This window comes from Lissotriton helveticus, chromosome 11 (assembly GCF_964261635.1).
Source record: "Lissotriton helveticus chromosome 11, aLisHel1.1, whole genome shotgun sequence".
In the NCBI taxonomy this organism is placed as follows: domain Eukaryota; kingdom Metazoa; phylum Chordata; class Amphibia; order Caudata; family Salamandridae; genus Lissotriton; species Lissotriton helveticus.
This window is the reverse complement of record NC_136072.1, coordinates 771,928,840-771,942,485: the sequence shown is the minus strand read 5'-3', so window position 1 is coordinate 771,942,485 and position 13,646 is coordinate 771,928,840.

Below are 13,646 nucleotides of genomic sequence, written 5' to 3'. Positions count from 1 at the left end.
CCCAGGCATTAAAACGTCTCTGTCCATGCCATCTTAGGTCAAACAAAGCATACAGTAGGAGATGATGGACAGAGCACTGAAACTTTTCAGACACTCAACCCCAGTGACTATTAGACCTGGGTTGAATCCAACATCGTACTTTATCTCACTTCGCCACCCCAGTTCAGAACCAGCCAAATGCACATCAGTCGTGACCCTGTTCCTCAGGGGAACAGTCGAGCCCGAACAGCTGAGCCAGGTCTTCCCTAGACCGGAAACAAGCATCTGGGACCGGTTTCAGGATAACACCCTTCATCAGCCAGGCTATCTTGAATACAGTGGCAAAGTGAGCAAGGGACCCACGACTGGGTATACACTGCCAACTTAGGGCTAACAAAGCAAACACAAGAGATGATGGACGGAGCAGTGTAACTTTTCGGACCCCCGATCACTATAAGATCTGGGTTGAATCCATCATTGTTCTTTAGCTTACTTCAGCACCCCAGTTCACACCCAGCCATATGCGAAACAATCTTGACCCTGTTCCTCATGGGAACATGCCAGCCCGGGGTGGCCAAGTGAGCTAAATAATGATGATGGGGTTAACTCAGATCTAATAGTGACTGGGGGTGAGTGTCTGAAAAGTGTCCTTATTATTGTGTTTGTCATATTTATACAACGCCTTAACTGACTTGTTGTAATTACTTGGTCACATATATCGCTGGGATTTTGTAGTTTTACACTATGAAATTATGTTTATTTTTGGGGGTTATCTTTTTGTATTGGTATTAATGGACAAATCATATCCTGTAAGAAAAATGGGATGGTCTTATTATAATTAAAAACGACTGTTGTTACAAAGGTTTATGTTTTGAACTAATGGAATGATAACTGATTATTACTTTGTAGGTATTTGTGAGTTATCTTGAAATGTGCACCATTTTATTCTGATATCAGTACACTTTACAAGAAAATATTATAATGTGAGAGAGCGCCCAACAGAAGTGAAAATTGTAGGGGTGCATCATATGTACAAGTAGTCAGCACCCGCATATTTAGAGGATTTATTAATCATGTTCAATTGTCATGTAGGGTTGAGAATCGAAGTATTTGATGTTAGAACTACATGCAGTACCAATGTTAAGAGTTTAGAAACATCAATGATGTCGCTTTCATAGATTACCATTGTATGTTTAGGCCTGTTTTATTAAAATTTATAGTTGCATTTTTATACGTGATAAACTTGCTTTAAGTAGGGAAATGTATTCTGTTTCTAAGTTGAAGGCCTAAAAGAACGAAAGATGGTTCATGTTAGAATGTTGGGCCTATAAATCAAGCAGAGGCTCAGTTGTGGAAATCGGGTAGGCCTGGAAAAGAATTATTGCTTAGCATTAAATCGTGGAATTATTTCATGAAGAAAGCTGCCTTTAGTTAACCATTGCAACATTTTAAGAATGTGTGCGTCGATTTGCATGTATTTCTTTGCAGGTGCAGTATCAAGTAGACAGTAGAGTAGAAGGGCCCATTGTGTATGAGAGTTAGGATGCTAGACCCAGACATGGAGGAGTAGCCCAGGAATTCAAGAAAGCAACTTGAAGCGAAGACGGGCCTGAGACTCAAGGACATTTTAACGGACAAGGATGGAGAGATGCCATGATGGAAAATCCCGAAAGCCAACACCTTCTAGATGGGCGTACCTGAGGGCGTGTCGTCCATATTGTAGTGTTTTGTATTAGGGACAGCACCCCGAGGGTGGAGGCAGAGCAGATGGTCTTGGAGGCGAGAGAGAGTGGTCGGTAGGCAGAGAGCTTAGGTATGACTGAGGATTCTCTAGACTAAAGAGAACGTGAGTGAACTTCTTTGGGAGTTACCACGGCTGACACCTTTGTTAGGTTGGGCTATTGCTGAGTAGGGATGTCACTTAGTATAGTGTAGGGACAGATTAACCTGAATTTATTTTTCTTTGCAATGCATACCAGAACTCAGGTTACAGCAATTTTCGTAAGCCTGATGATTCTTGAATTGATTCTCGTACTATTCATAAGCCGTCTAAGACTCTTCCGTAGGATTATGTTTGTATTAGTGCCTGTTTATCTTCTGAACCTCGTGTTGAGGTGTCTGTATCTTCAGTTGTTTTCGGTTATGTAATACATTTTCCAACTTAGTCCTTAGTCAGTGGTTCTTTGGGGATATAATTGGGAAACGAAGAAATTTGATCGATTATTGGTACATAGATTGCCTAATTCACTCCATGACAGATAAAAATGTCTAGTCGACCTGTGACGGGATTCTGGAGAATGAAAATCCCGCCTTCTCAGTTGGTAGCAGTGTAGGATGGTTTATCTTCTGGAGTAAGGGTAATCTAGAGTAGGTTAAGATTTCCCCGAGGCCCATAGAGAACCCATGACGAGGGTCCTGAGAGTCGTGGATGGAGGATGGCGTTTCATGGAAACTGACGGAGAGTGACGGTGCGGCAGAAAGCCGCAGCTCGTAAGAGAGTGAGTATGAAAAGGGTCATGCATTGCTAGATTGCGGTGTTATGTTTGTATTGTGTGTTGTATTGTCTAGCGGAGTTGAGTGCCTGGAGCGTGAAAGAGGAACAGGTTGTGAGCGCGCGCAACCGGTGAAAATCTTAGGCTCAAGGGGAGTCTAAGTGGTTCGGGTGTATCGAACACCCATAGTAATTGTCGACCATTGTAAAGGGGGTCATGAGGTACCATTGACCGCCCGCAGGACCGAGCAAAGGGGAACGAATGTGTGAGTGCGTGGGTAACGGACGCTGGTCGGAAGTTGCCGTGTGTTTGTAATCTATCAGTGAGGCGATTGTCCGGTCGTTTTGTGGACAGACATTTGCCAGTTCGGTGACAATTACAGTTAGACTGTGGACGTACAGTCAAGAAAGTGGTTGCTTGGTCGGAAGTGATCATTTCCAGTGTATGATTGGGACGCGTGAGTGACCGCGAGACGGGAAAAAGGAGGGGAACTGCTGCGAAACGGAGGCGAGTGACGTCAGAAAGAGCCACGCTGGGATTGGTCGGTCAGCGTGGAGCTGCGCTGGGATAGGCCGGTTAGTGTGGAGCCGCGCTGTGATTGGTAGATTGCCATCGAGAAGTAAAAGAGCGCTGTAAACAAAGAAACGTTGTGGTTTCCATCATGAAATGTTTAAAAGTGTTGAGAGATTGTTTCAGAGGTGACAGGAAATTAGAACCTCGGGGTGGGGAAGAGGCTTCACCCGAGGATACCCCAGCCTATTACATGGCTACGAATGTTGGGTTGCACACCATATTGTGGTTGGAGAACTGGTGTAAGATGACAGATGGGAACGAGGAACTGACTTTTCCTAAATATGGAACGTTTAGATTGGAGGTGTTGTATCAGTTAAAAGCGATTATGACTGCGTTACGGCCCTGCCCAGACCAACGCAGTTTGAAGCGCTAAATGCGTGGATCAGGGCAGCCCACGAAAGGAGCAGGGACAGGAGACAAGAAAGAGTGAAGAGATCAGTTAGGGCGGTACAGGATGCGAGATGGGATGCCATGGCCAAGAGGTGGAGAGTGCAGACCATTGAAGGAGATCGGTTGTATCCGTTGTTGGTCAATACAGGGGATGCGCAGAGAAGAGGTACAGAGGACGAGGACAGTGAGACAGACGACAGCTTGATAGAGAGACTGCTGTCGGAGAGACCACCTCCATATAATCCTGAGATAGAGGGAGAGTCAGCCCCAATGATGAGCAGGGAGGCCTCTGTCACGGACGGTGGCGTCCCGAGGGAGAGCGGCTTGAGCTCCTTATGGGACAAGTTCAGCTCGATCGAGGGAGAAAAGGCACCTCAACCTTCTCCGACAACGAGAGTAGTGGGAAGGTTTACAGTGCAAAAGGTACGAGTAGAAGAGGGTGTTGAGTCTCAGAAACTGCCAGACGCTCTTACGGTACCTGTTACTATAGGTCCCATAGTATCGGTGTACAATCCAGAACAGTCACAGTGCGAGGGTCCGCCACAACATGAGAGAGAGAGAAGTGTCAGTGAAGGAAGGAGTATTGTGGTGGACGGATGGAGCCAGTTTCCAAGGCCTGTAGAGAGGAGCACCCCTTTGGCAGCATCGGCAGACTCCTCTGGAGAACAGGGGTGCCTGGGAGGACCGATGGACTTGAGAGGTCCACGACCAAGGTCGATTAGAGAATTAAGGCCTGATCTGAGAACCTGGGATACGATAGTGGATACCCAGAGCAACAGGTCAAGGACTGATTTTGAGAACGGGAACCAGGAGAATAGAGGGGTGTCTCACTGTGCGCCTAGCGAAGGCAGACAATAATGGAACTGTGGAAGTGTGGGAAGTAGGGGGGAGTCGCACCACCCTTCCAGCGATCACAGACAGGAGTGGGACCAGGAAAGTTGGGAAAACAGGAGGGTTCCCCCTAACACACCTGAAGAAGACAGACGAGTGAGTCAGGATGGTGGCGGGAGGGACTCAAATGGAAATTCTAGCCAAGGTACATTGAGGGCGACGATAAGGGCAAGAAGGATTGATGTGTTGAGACTCAAATCGGAAGTGGAGGAAATAGTGGAAGGCACCTTGCCACTAGAAAGAATAGAACTTTATGAGCCAGATGAACTGTTGTTTGTGGCAAAGGATGTAACCCGAAGGGCTAGGACAGCTCATGAGAAATTGTCTGAATTAGCGAACAAGTACGTTGTGGATTTGACAAAGACAAAAGCATTACAGGGTGGCCATAGGCTGCAGTATTCAGACCAAGACTTAGAGGAAAAAAGGGTGATCGGATTTAAAACCCACATTAGGGAACTGGTTGTGGGAATTCGAACATGGAACCAATTGGAGAAATGGGAGGAAAGGTGGTCAAAGAAAAAGAGTGTTAGGCGAAGTGCAATCGAGACATCCCCGGGTGGAGGGTTGATGAATATGGAGGCTTATCCCTTGCGGGAAGTGGCCCACGGGGGATATGTACATGTACCCTGGAGTAGGGGAGATTTGGCTGCCTTTACGAACTCCTTTCCAAAGTTGCGAGAGAGTCCAGTGGAATGGTACAAACAGGTAGAGAGGTTTGTTAAAATCTCAAAGGTACTGTGGATAGATTTGAACACACTGTTTGACATTGTAGTTCCAGGGGATCTGTGGATAGCATGTAAGGTCAGTGTTGAATGGCCCACAGTGGAGCCAGAAAGAGATGCGGCCACAAATGGACCCTCACCCAAGGTGATGATAAAGTATGAGCAGGCAATCACGTGGTTGAAGAGTAAAGTACCACCACAGGACATCGATTGGGTGAAGATAGACAGGACTAGGCAGGAACCGAAAGAGACAGTACACGAGTATTACGAGCGGCTATTGCAGATCTTTAAGCAATACAGTGGATTGGATGTGATGGACCCAAAGGACATGGGGCAGTTTGTGTCGAAGTTTGTTCTGGGACTGAGGCCTGATATCTGTCTCATGATACAACAACATTTGATTTGTTGGCAGAACAAGCCTCTGGACGAGATCTTGAGGTATGCGAGGTATTGCAGTGACGAGATAGACTTCAAGACAAAGAAGCTTAAGGATAAACTGATGTTAGTCCAGATGGGAGGACAGGGCCAGTCAGGAAATGGGACATTGGGACGCAAGCAAGAGGGACAGAAGAGGGACAATGAGGAAGGCCCAAGACCTAGGATAGATCTGGCGACTCTGAAAAAGACGACCAAGTGCCATCAGTGTCATGAGGTCGGGCATTGGAGACGCGAGTGTCCCCATAACCCAGAAAACCAAGTACAGGAAGAAGAGGAGGCGGAGGTCCAAGCCCCTCCGGTACAGAAAGTAACAGTAGCGAAGTTCAAGACGACGAAAGGGGGGACTTCAGCCCCTAGGGCTCCGGTTCCCCAGCCACCGAAGATCCCGACAGGGAACAAGGTTTACCAGCAGATGCCTTTCATGATAGAGAGGGAGGAGTACTATTACTTTGACCCAGTGACAGGACGATACCTGAGCGGAGAGGAGGACTGTACCCTTGGGGCAGTCCTAGAGGTGGATCAGAGGGGACCATTTGCGGAGGCTGATGTGGCTGGACATCCAACCACCTTCTTGGTGGATACTGGAGCTACCCGTTCTACTGTACGGTCAGCAGTAGTCCCTAATTTACCCCTTTCAGGACAGACCATTCAAGTTGTAGGCATTGCAAATCGAAGGATGACAAACCCACTGACTGAGCCAGTCCCAGTGAGAATAGGAAGTTTCAGGGACAAACAGCAATTTGTAGTGTGTGATTCCAGTCCTGTATGTCTGTTGGGGAGAGACCTCCTGTGTAAACTCAATTGTACCATCTATTGTACCCCCGGGGAGTAGAGTTGCAGACAAATGATGATGATGCCGCCTTTAAGGTTGCAAATACGCATGTGTGCATTGAGTTGTATCCTGCTTTGACGGTGGAGGAACTCCCTCTTGATTTGAGGGACACCGTCAGACATGAAGTGTGGGATTTTACAGGAGAAGAGATTGGACTAATTAAAGGAGTAGAGCCAGTTAAGATTCAAGTGAGGCCGAATGCTGAGTTCCCAAGAACACCCCAATACAAGTTGACTCCAGAGACAATTGAAGGAATAAAACCAGTGATCGAATCCATGTTCAGACTGGGAATATTGAAGGAAATAATGGGCAGTCCATGCAACTCCCCGATCATGGGTTTACAGAAGCCTAGCGGGAAGTTCAGGATTGTGCAGGATTTGCGAAAGGTAAGCAACATAGTTGTTCCATGCTGTCCAGTGGTACCGAATCCATCAGTGATACTGTTTCAGATACCGTTCCATGCTGAATGGTTTTCCGTGATTGATCTGTGTCAGGCTTTCTTTTCGATTCCATTGCATGAGGAGAGCCAATTTCTTTTTGCTTTTAAGCTGGAGAGTCGCGTTCTAACATGGTGTTGTATCCCTCAAGGGTATACTGAGAGCCCATCGATCTTTAATCAGCTGCTAAAGAAGAATCTCGAGGGTCTGGTATTGCCGCAGAACTCAGTTCTCGTGCAGTACATAGACGATCTCCTTGTAGCGTCAGAGAACGAAGATGCGTGTAGGATTGACACCATTGCTTTGTTGAACCACCTGGCAGAGAATGGACACAAGGTATCCCCCAATAAGTTACAGTACTGTTTGTCTGAAGTACAGTACCCTGGGTCACAGAATAGAAAAGGGAAAGAGGAAGGTGTCACCTGACAGGATTGAGGCAATCATGAAAATGATGGTGCCTTCGACCCAGAGAGAGGTTAGGATGTTCCTGGGGATGGTTGGCTACTGTCGCCAATGGATTGCAAATTTTTCCCTGAAAGCAAAACCATTGCAGAAACTGACGCACAAGGAAGTAAGTGATCCGGTACCATGGGACAAAGATTGTATGATGGCTTTCCCTGAGTTGCGAGAGGACTTGTGTCGTGCTCCAGCTCTGGGAATGCCTGATTACACCAAACCACTTTCACTGTTCTGTTGCGAGAGGGAAGGATGTGCTTTGGCAGTTCTAGCACAAGATCATGGAGGAGTCCGTAGACCAGTTGCTTATTTTTCGGCTACCTTAGACCCAGTAGCCGCAGCGTTGCCCGGATGTCTCAAATCCATTTCTGCAACCGGTGTCAGCATTGAAAGATGTGAAAGCATTGTTATGGCTTATCCACTGACGGTACATGTCCCTCATTCAGTGGAATTGTTGATGACCAGAACCAAGACACAGCACTTGACCAATAGCAGGCTCACACGCTACGAGCAGGTTATACTTGCTGCGGAGAATGTGACCCTCAAGAGGTGCTCGGTCTTGAATCCTGCTACTTTGATGCCATTACCAAATGCTTTAGACCATGATTGCCTTGATGTGACTGAACTATGCACCAAACCCAGACCAGATATTGTTGATGAGCCACTGATAGACCCAGATGAAATTTTCTTTGTTGATGGCTCATGTGTAAGGGACAGTACTGGTCAGTTGAGAGCAGCCTTTGCTGTGTGTACTATTTCTGGAATCGTTGAAGCAGCTTGCCTGGAAGGAGTACACTCCGCTCAGGTGGCTGAGATAGTTGCATTGACGCGTGCCTGTTTGGCAGCCAACAAGACCCGGATCACCATTTACACAGACAGCCAATATGGGTTTGGTGTGGTTCATGACTTCGGTCAGTTGTGGTCTCAAAGGGGTTACATGACATCATTGGGTTCCCCTATCAGGAATGGAGAATTCATCAGATTACTGCTGGAGGCATTGAAGGGCCCGGCAGAGATAGCTGTTGTAAAATGTACTGCACATAGCAAAAACAATGACTTTGTGTCCCTGGGCAACCGTTATGCTGATGAGGTCGCACGTTACTGTGCCGAGCAGGGATATTCGTTTACCGAACAAACTGTCGAAGGGGCACAGGAAAGAACTGAGTTCAACATGATGCTTGAGGTGGCAGATACCTGGGAGGAGTTGAAGAGGATGCAGGAGCAGGCTTCAGATTATGAGAAGAGAGTGTGGGAGACAGCTGGTTGTGTCAAAGGAGAGTTGGATATGTGGATTTCAGCTGATGGAAGAGCGGTGTTGCCGAATGAATTGGTGAGCCCGATGGCACGACTGATACATGGTCCTGTACATCTAGGAAGAGATGCGATGATGCGAGTGTTCAGGCAAACGTGGTACAATCCTAAATTCAGAGCGGCTGCGGAAGCAGTATGTCAGAGGTGTGTTACATGTCAACAATTGAACGTTGGGAAAAGAACACCAGTCACATTGGGTCACATTGGGAGGTCCGGCGGACCTTTCTATAGGATGCAACTGGATTTCATCGAAATGCCAAGGTGCAATCGCTTGAGGTAATGTCCTGGTGATCGTGTGTGTGTTTTCCAGGTGGGTTGAGGGATACCCAACTCGTAGGGGCGATACACTCACAGTAGCAAAGATATTGTTGAGGGAACTGGTGCCACGTTTCGGGGTTCCGACCTCTCTGGAATCGGACAGAGGAACAGATTTTAACAGCGAAATTGGGAAAATGCTCTGCTCTGCACTGAACATTGACCAGAGACTGCATTGTAGCTACCGCCCAGAGGCTTCTGGCATAGTGGAACAGATAAATGGGACTCTCAAGGCCCGGATGGCGAAGGTGTGCTCGTCTACGTCCCTGAAGTGGCCAGACGCACTGCCTCTGGTGTTAATGAGCATGCGTAGTACACCAGACAGAAGGACAGGACTCTCACCTCACGAAGTTTTGATGGGGAGGGCTATGAGGCTACCGTCTATCCCTTCAACAGCCTTGATAAATATCACAGATGATCTGATTCTTGATTATTGCAAAGGACTGTCTGATGTCATCCGTTCTGTGTCCCTTCAGGTGCAGGCTGCTGAAATTCCGGCTTCTAGAGACCTTTGTCACGACCTGTGCCCGGGTGACTGGGTCCTGGTGCGGAAGCACGTGAGAAAAAGCTGCTTGGATGTGCGCTGGAGAGGACCGTTTCAAGTTATCCTGGTGACGAACACTGCTGTGAAGTGCGGTGGATTGCCAAATTGGTTCCATGCTTCTCACACCCGACGAGTTCCAGCACCCCTGGAAGACACAGCTCCTCTCGTAAATGACAATCCGGATGTGGAAGAAGGTCCACATGAGGGGACAAGCCAAGCTGTGGGGGTGTCAGAAGAAGTCGGAAACGCATCTGATCTAGCTGAAGAAAATCACGACAACAGTGACACTGAGACTGCCTCCGAGTGGGAAAGTTGCTGTGAAGGTGATTTGAGCGCAGAGCAAGCTGAAAGCAGTGATGAGCAGGGTGTGCAAAGGAGAAGCAGACGAGTGAGAAGCGCAGAAGCTCATTGGCCAGAGAGACGGAGGCGATTGAATGTGAGGTTGACTTCCGAGAGAAACCTTGCCCCTGTGTCCGAAGAATCAGATCAAGAGGAAGGAGAGCGAGAGACTGAGCAAAGAGGCCCGAGGAGGTCAAGGAGGGTGAGAGTTCCTTGTCGAAGATACGCCACTCCTGAGTGGATCTACCCCCTGACAAATGCCCGGTGTACTGAGATCAGGGAGGGTGAGGTCTGTGGCGGTGACTAGCACGATCCCTAATGTTAAGTTAGAAGTGATGCTGTTGGTACCTGGACTGGAGATTGAAGGCTTACTGACGCTCACCATTCCTAATCCCCCTTATCTAAGCAAGATACGTGATTTACTCCTGGATAGACTGATTTTTCCTACCTTTGGTCCGGAAATACCATCTTATGAAGCGGTTGTGCTTCGCATGGAACTTTTAGACTATGTGTTACAAGCAATCGGAACAAGTGTGATCATTGATTATTAAAGACTTTGTAAAGACTTTGTAAATAGCTGTTGAAACTAACCTAGAGCCAAGTGGAAGAAGAACAAAGTTAGGGACTTTTCCACAGAGGACGGAGAAGGGTTAGGGCTGTCTGATGCGGATGCAATTGAAGAACTGAAACGGGGATTTCTGCTTTCAGAGGTGTGGTTCGAGAGACTCAAGTAACAAAGAGAGAGACTTTGGACCGTTGCCGAGAACGAACTACATTGTCCTGAGACCATGGAGGCTGGAAACCCGATTCGTAGAGCTAAGTGCATTGTAGGCACCCTTTTAGGAGGAGTGATACTCCTTATTACTTTAGTAGTTTTAGTTTCCTATTTAGTGCCACATGAGCAGGCAGTGAAGGTTGAGGGAACACCTACACCTACCACTTCTAGCAAGAAAGAGGTCAAAGCAGGAGTAGAGAGAGCTTTGCTAGCAGAAGAAAGTCGTAGGTTACATACCGACCTGTCTAAAGGCAATTTTGGACAGAATGCATATGCTAAGTTGTTGTATGAATACATTGATGCGATGGATGCGAAAGATTGCTATGTGTGTATGCAATTGCCAGCTTCAGTGGATGAGGGTATTAGATACCATCACCTTCCATTGACATATGGAATTTCATGTAGTTTGCTGCTTAGCATATTTTATGGGCGAAACCATTTTGAATATTTCTTTTCGAATTATGATGCTGTGCTACTGAAAGTCCCTGCTTATAAGTACTTAAACAAGTTTGATTATTATAAGTCAGAGGACAGACTTGGATATTTTTTCATTCCGACACAAGAGATTGACACCTCATATGCACACCGACACAATTTGACATGTTTGCTATCAGAGACAGAGAAAAGGTTCATAGAGCAAGTAGAGGACAGGTACAAAAGGCAGAAGCAGCTGCAAGAATCAGGGCAAGGTAGAGTGGACTGGACAGATGAGGAGAAGCAGCACAAATCCAGGGAGAGTTATGGCCCGATAGCTCTAGATGAAGTGCAGAAAGGGAAGCTGTGCATTCACAGGCCACAAACGTATTATGAGAATGTGTATGTGGGTCATACTACATGTGAGCATGCTTTCACATTGGAGTATTATACGAAAGATTTCTTGAAGAGTGTGGTGCAGGTGATTCCCACTGTGTACTTTGTCTGCGGAAGGAATGCGTATGTGAAATTGCCGGAGAAGTGGTATGGGACGTGTTATCTAGCGATTATTTTTCCCAAGATTTACCATACTGAGGATTTTGCTCTCTTAGAGGGAGGACTTCAGAGAAGGATGAAACGAGGAGAAAGCGCTGGAGCCATAGTTGGAGATGTGTTTGGAGCAGTGATACCTATGCTGGGGGTAGTTTTAAACGACATAAAGATACGGCGTTTGGCAACTGTAGTGGATGAACTGTCAATGAGTACAGCAAAGTCATTAGTGTTGGTCGAGGGTGAGATGTTGTCGATAAGGACAATGGTTTTACAGAACCGTCTTGCTTTAGACGTCCTTCTGGCAAAAGAGGGAGGAGTCTGTAAACTTTTGAAAGTTGAAGAATGTTGTACATATATTCCAGACCACTCTAAGGATTTGGAGAAATATATAAGCAACATTACTGCTATCCATTATGAAATTGAAGATTTAACTCAAGAGAATGCGTGGGAAACGGTTGGAAAGGGATTTGGAAAGGTTGGAAACTGGTTTGCAAATCTGGGAAGGAGTTTCCTTGGGTTTGTACTGAAACCCCTTATCATAGTGGTGGCATGTGTGATTGGATTGTGGGGTTTGGTAAGAATGTACAAGTGGTATAAGTCAAGGAGACTGGAAAGATCGATGAGAGTGCAAGAACAAAGAATGGAGAGACTGCAGGACAGTCAATATCGGAGCCTGAGGGCGTTGGAGATGCTCAAGCGAGGGAAAGGGGCCACAAGCTCTGTTTGATTCAGTTCTTATCCTCAGAAATAGTATGATGGTGGTGATGACACAGGTCATCAAAGGGGGGAACTGAGAGAGCGCCCAACAGAAGTGAAAATTGTAGGGGTGCATCATATGTACAAGTAGTCAGCACCCGCATATTTAGAGGATTTATTAATCATGTTCAATTGTCATGTAGGGTTGAGAATCGAAGTATTTGATGTTAGAACTACATGCAGTGCCAATGTTAAGAGTTTAGAAACATCAATGATGTCGCTTTCATAGATTACCATTGTATGTTTAGGCCTGTTTTATTAAAATGTATAGTTGCATTTTTATACGTGATAAACTTGCTTTAAGTAGGGAAATGTATTCTGTTTCTAAGTTGAAGGCCTAAAAGAACGAAAGATGGTTCATGTTAGAATGTTGGGCCTATAAATCAAGCAGAGGCTCAGTTGTGGAAATCGGGTAGGCCTGGAAAAGAATTATTGCTTAGCATTAAATTGTGGAATTATTTCATGAAGAAAGCTGCCTTTAGTTAACCATTGCAACATTTTAAGAATGTGTGCGTCGATTTGCATGTATTTCTTTGCAGGTGCAGTATCAAGTAGACAGTAGAGTAGAAGGGCCCATTGTGTATGAGAGTTAGGATGCTAGACCCAGACATGGAGGAGTAGCCCAGGAATTCAAGAAAGCAACTTGAAGCGAAGACGGGCCTGAGACTCAAGGACGTTTTAACGGACAAGGATGGAGAGATGCCATGATGGAAAATCCCGACAGCCAACACCTTCTAGATGGGCGTACCTGAGGGCGTGTCGTCCATATTGTAGTGTTTTGTATTAGGGACAGCACCCCGAGGGTGGAGGCAGAGCAGATGGTCTTGGAGGCGAGAGAGAGTGGTCGGTAGGCAGAGAGCTTAGGTATGACTGAGGATTCTCTAGACTAAAGAGAACGTGAGTGAACTTCTTTGGGAGTCACCACGGCTGACACCTTTGTTAGGTTGGGCTATTGCTGAGTAGGGATGTCACTTAGTATAGTGTAGGGACAGATTAACCTGAATTTATTTTTCTTTCCAATGCATACCAGAACTCAATTTTCGTAAGCCTGATGATTCTTGAATTGATTCTCGTACTATTCATAAGCTGTCTAAGACTCTTCCGTAGGATTATGTTTGTATTAGTGCCTGTTTATCTTCTGAACCTCGTGTTGAGGTGTCTGTATCTTCAGTTGTTTTCGGTTATGTAATAAATTTTCCAACTTAGTCCTTAGTCAGTGGTTCTTTGGGGATATAATTGGGAAACAAAGAAATTTGATCGATTATTGGTACATAGATTGCCTAATTCACTCCATGACAGATAAAAAGGTCTAGTCGACCTGTGACGGGATTCTGGAGAATGGTAAGCAGGTTCTAGAATGAAAATCCCGCCTTCTCAAATGTATATAATATGTATTTTTATAACTTCTAGTATGCTTGCTGAACCTAAAC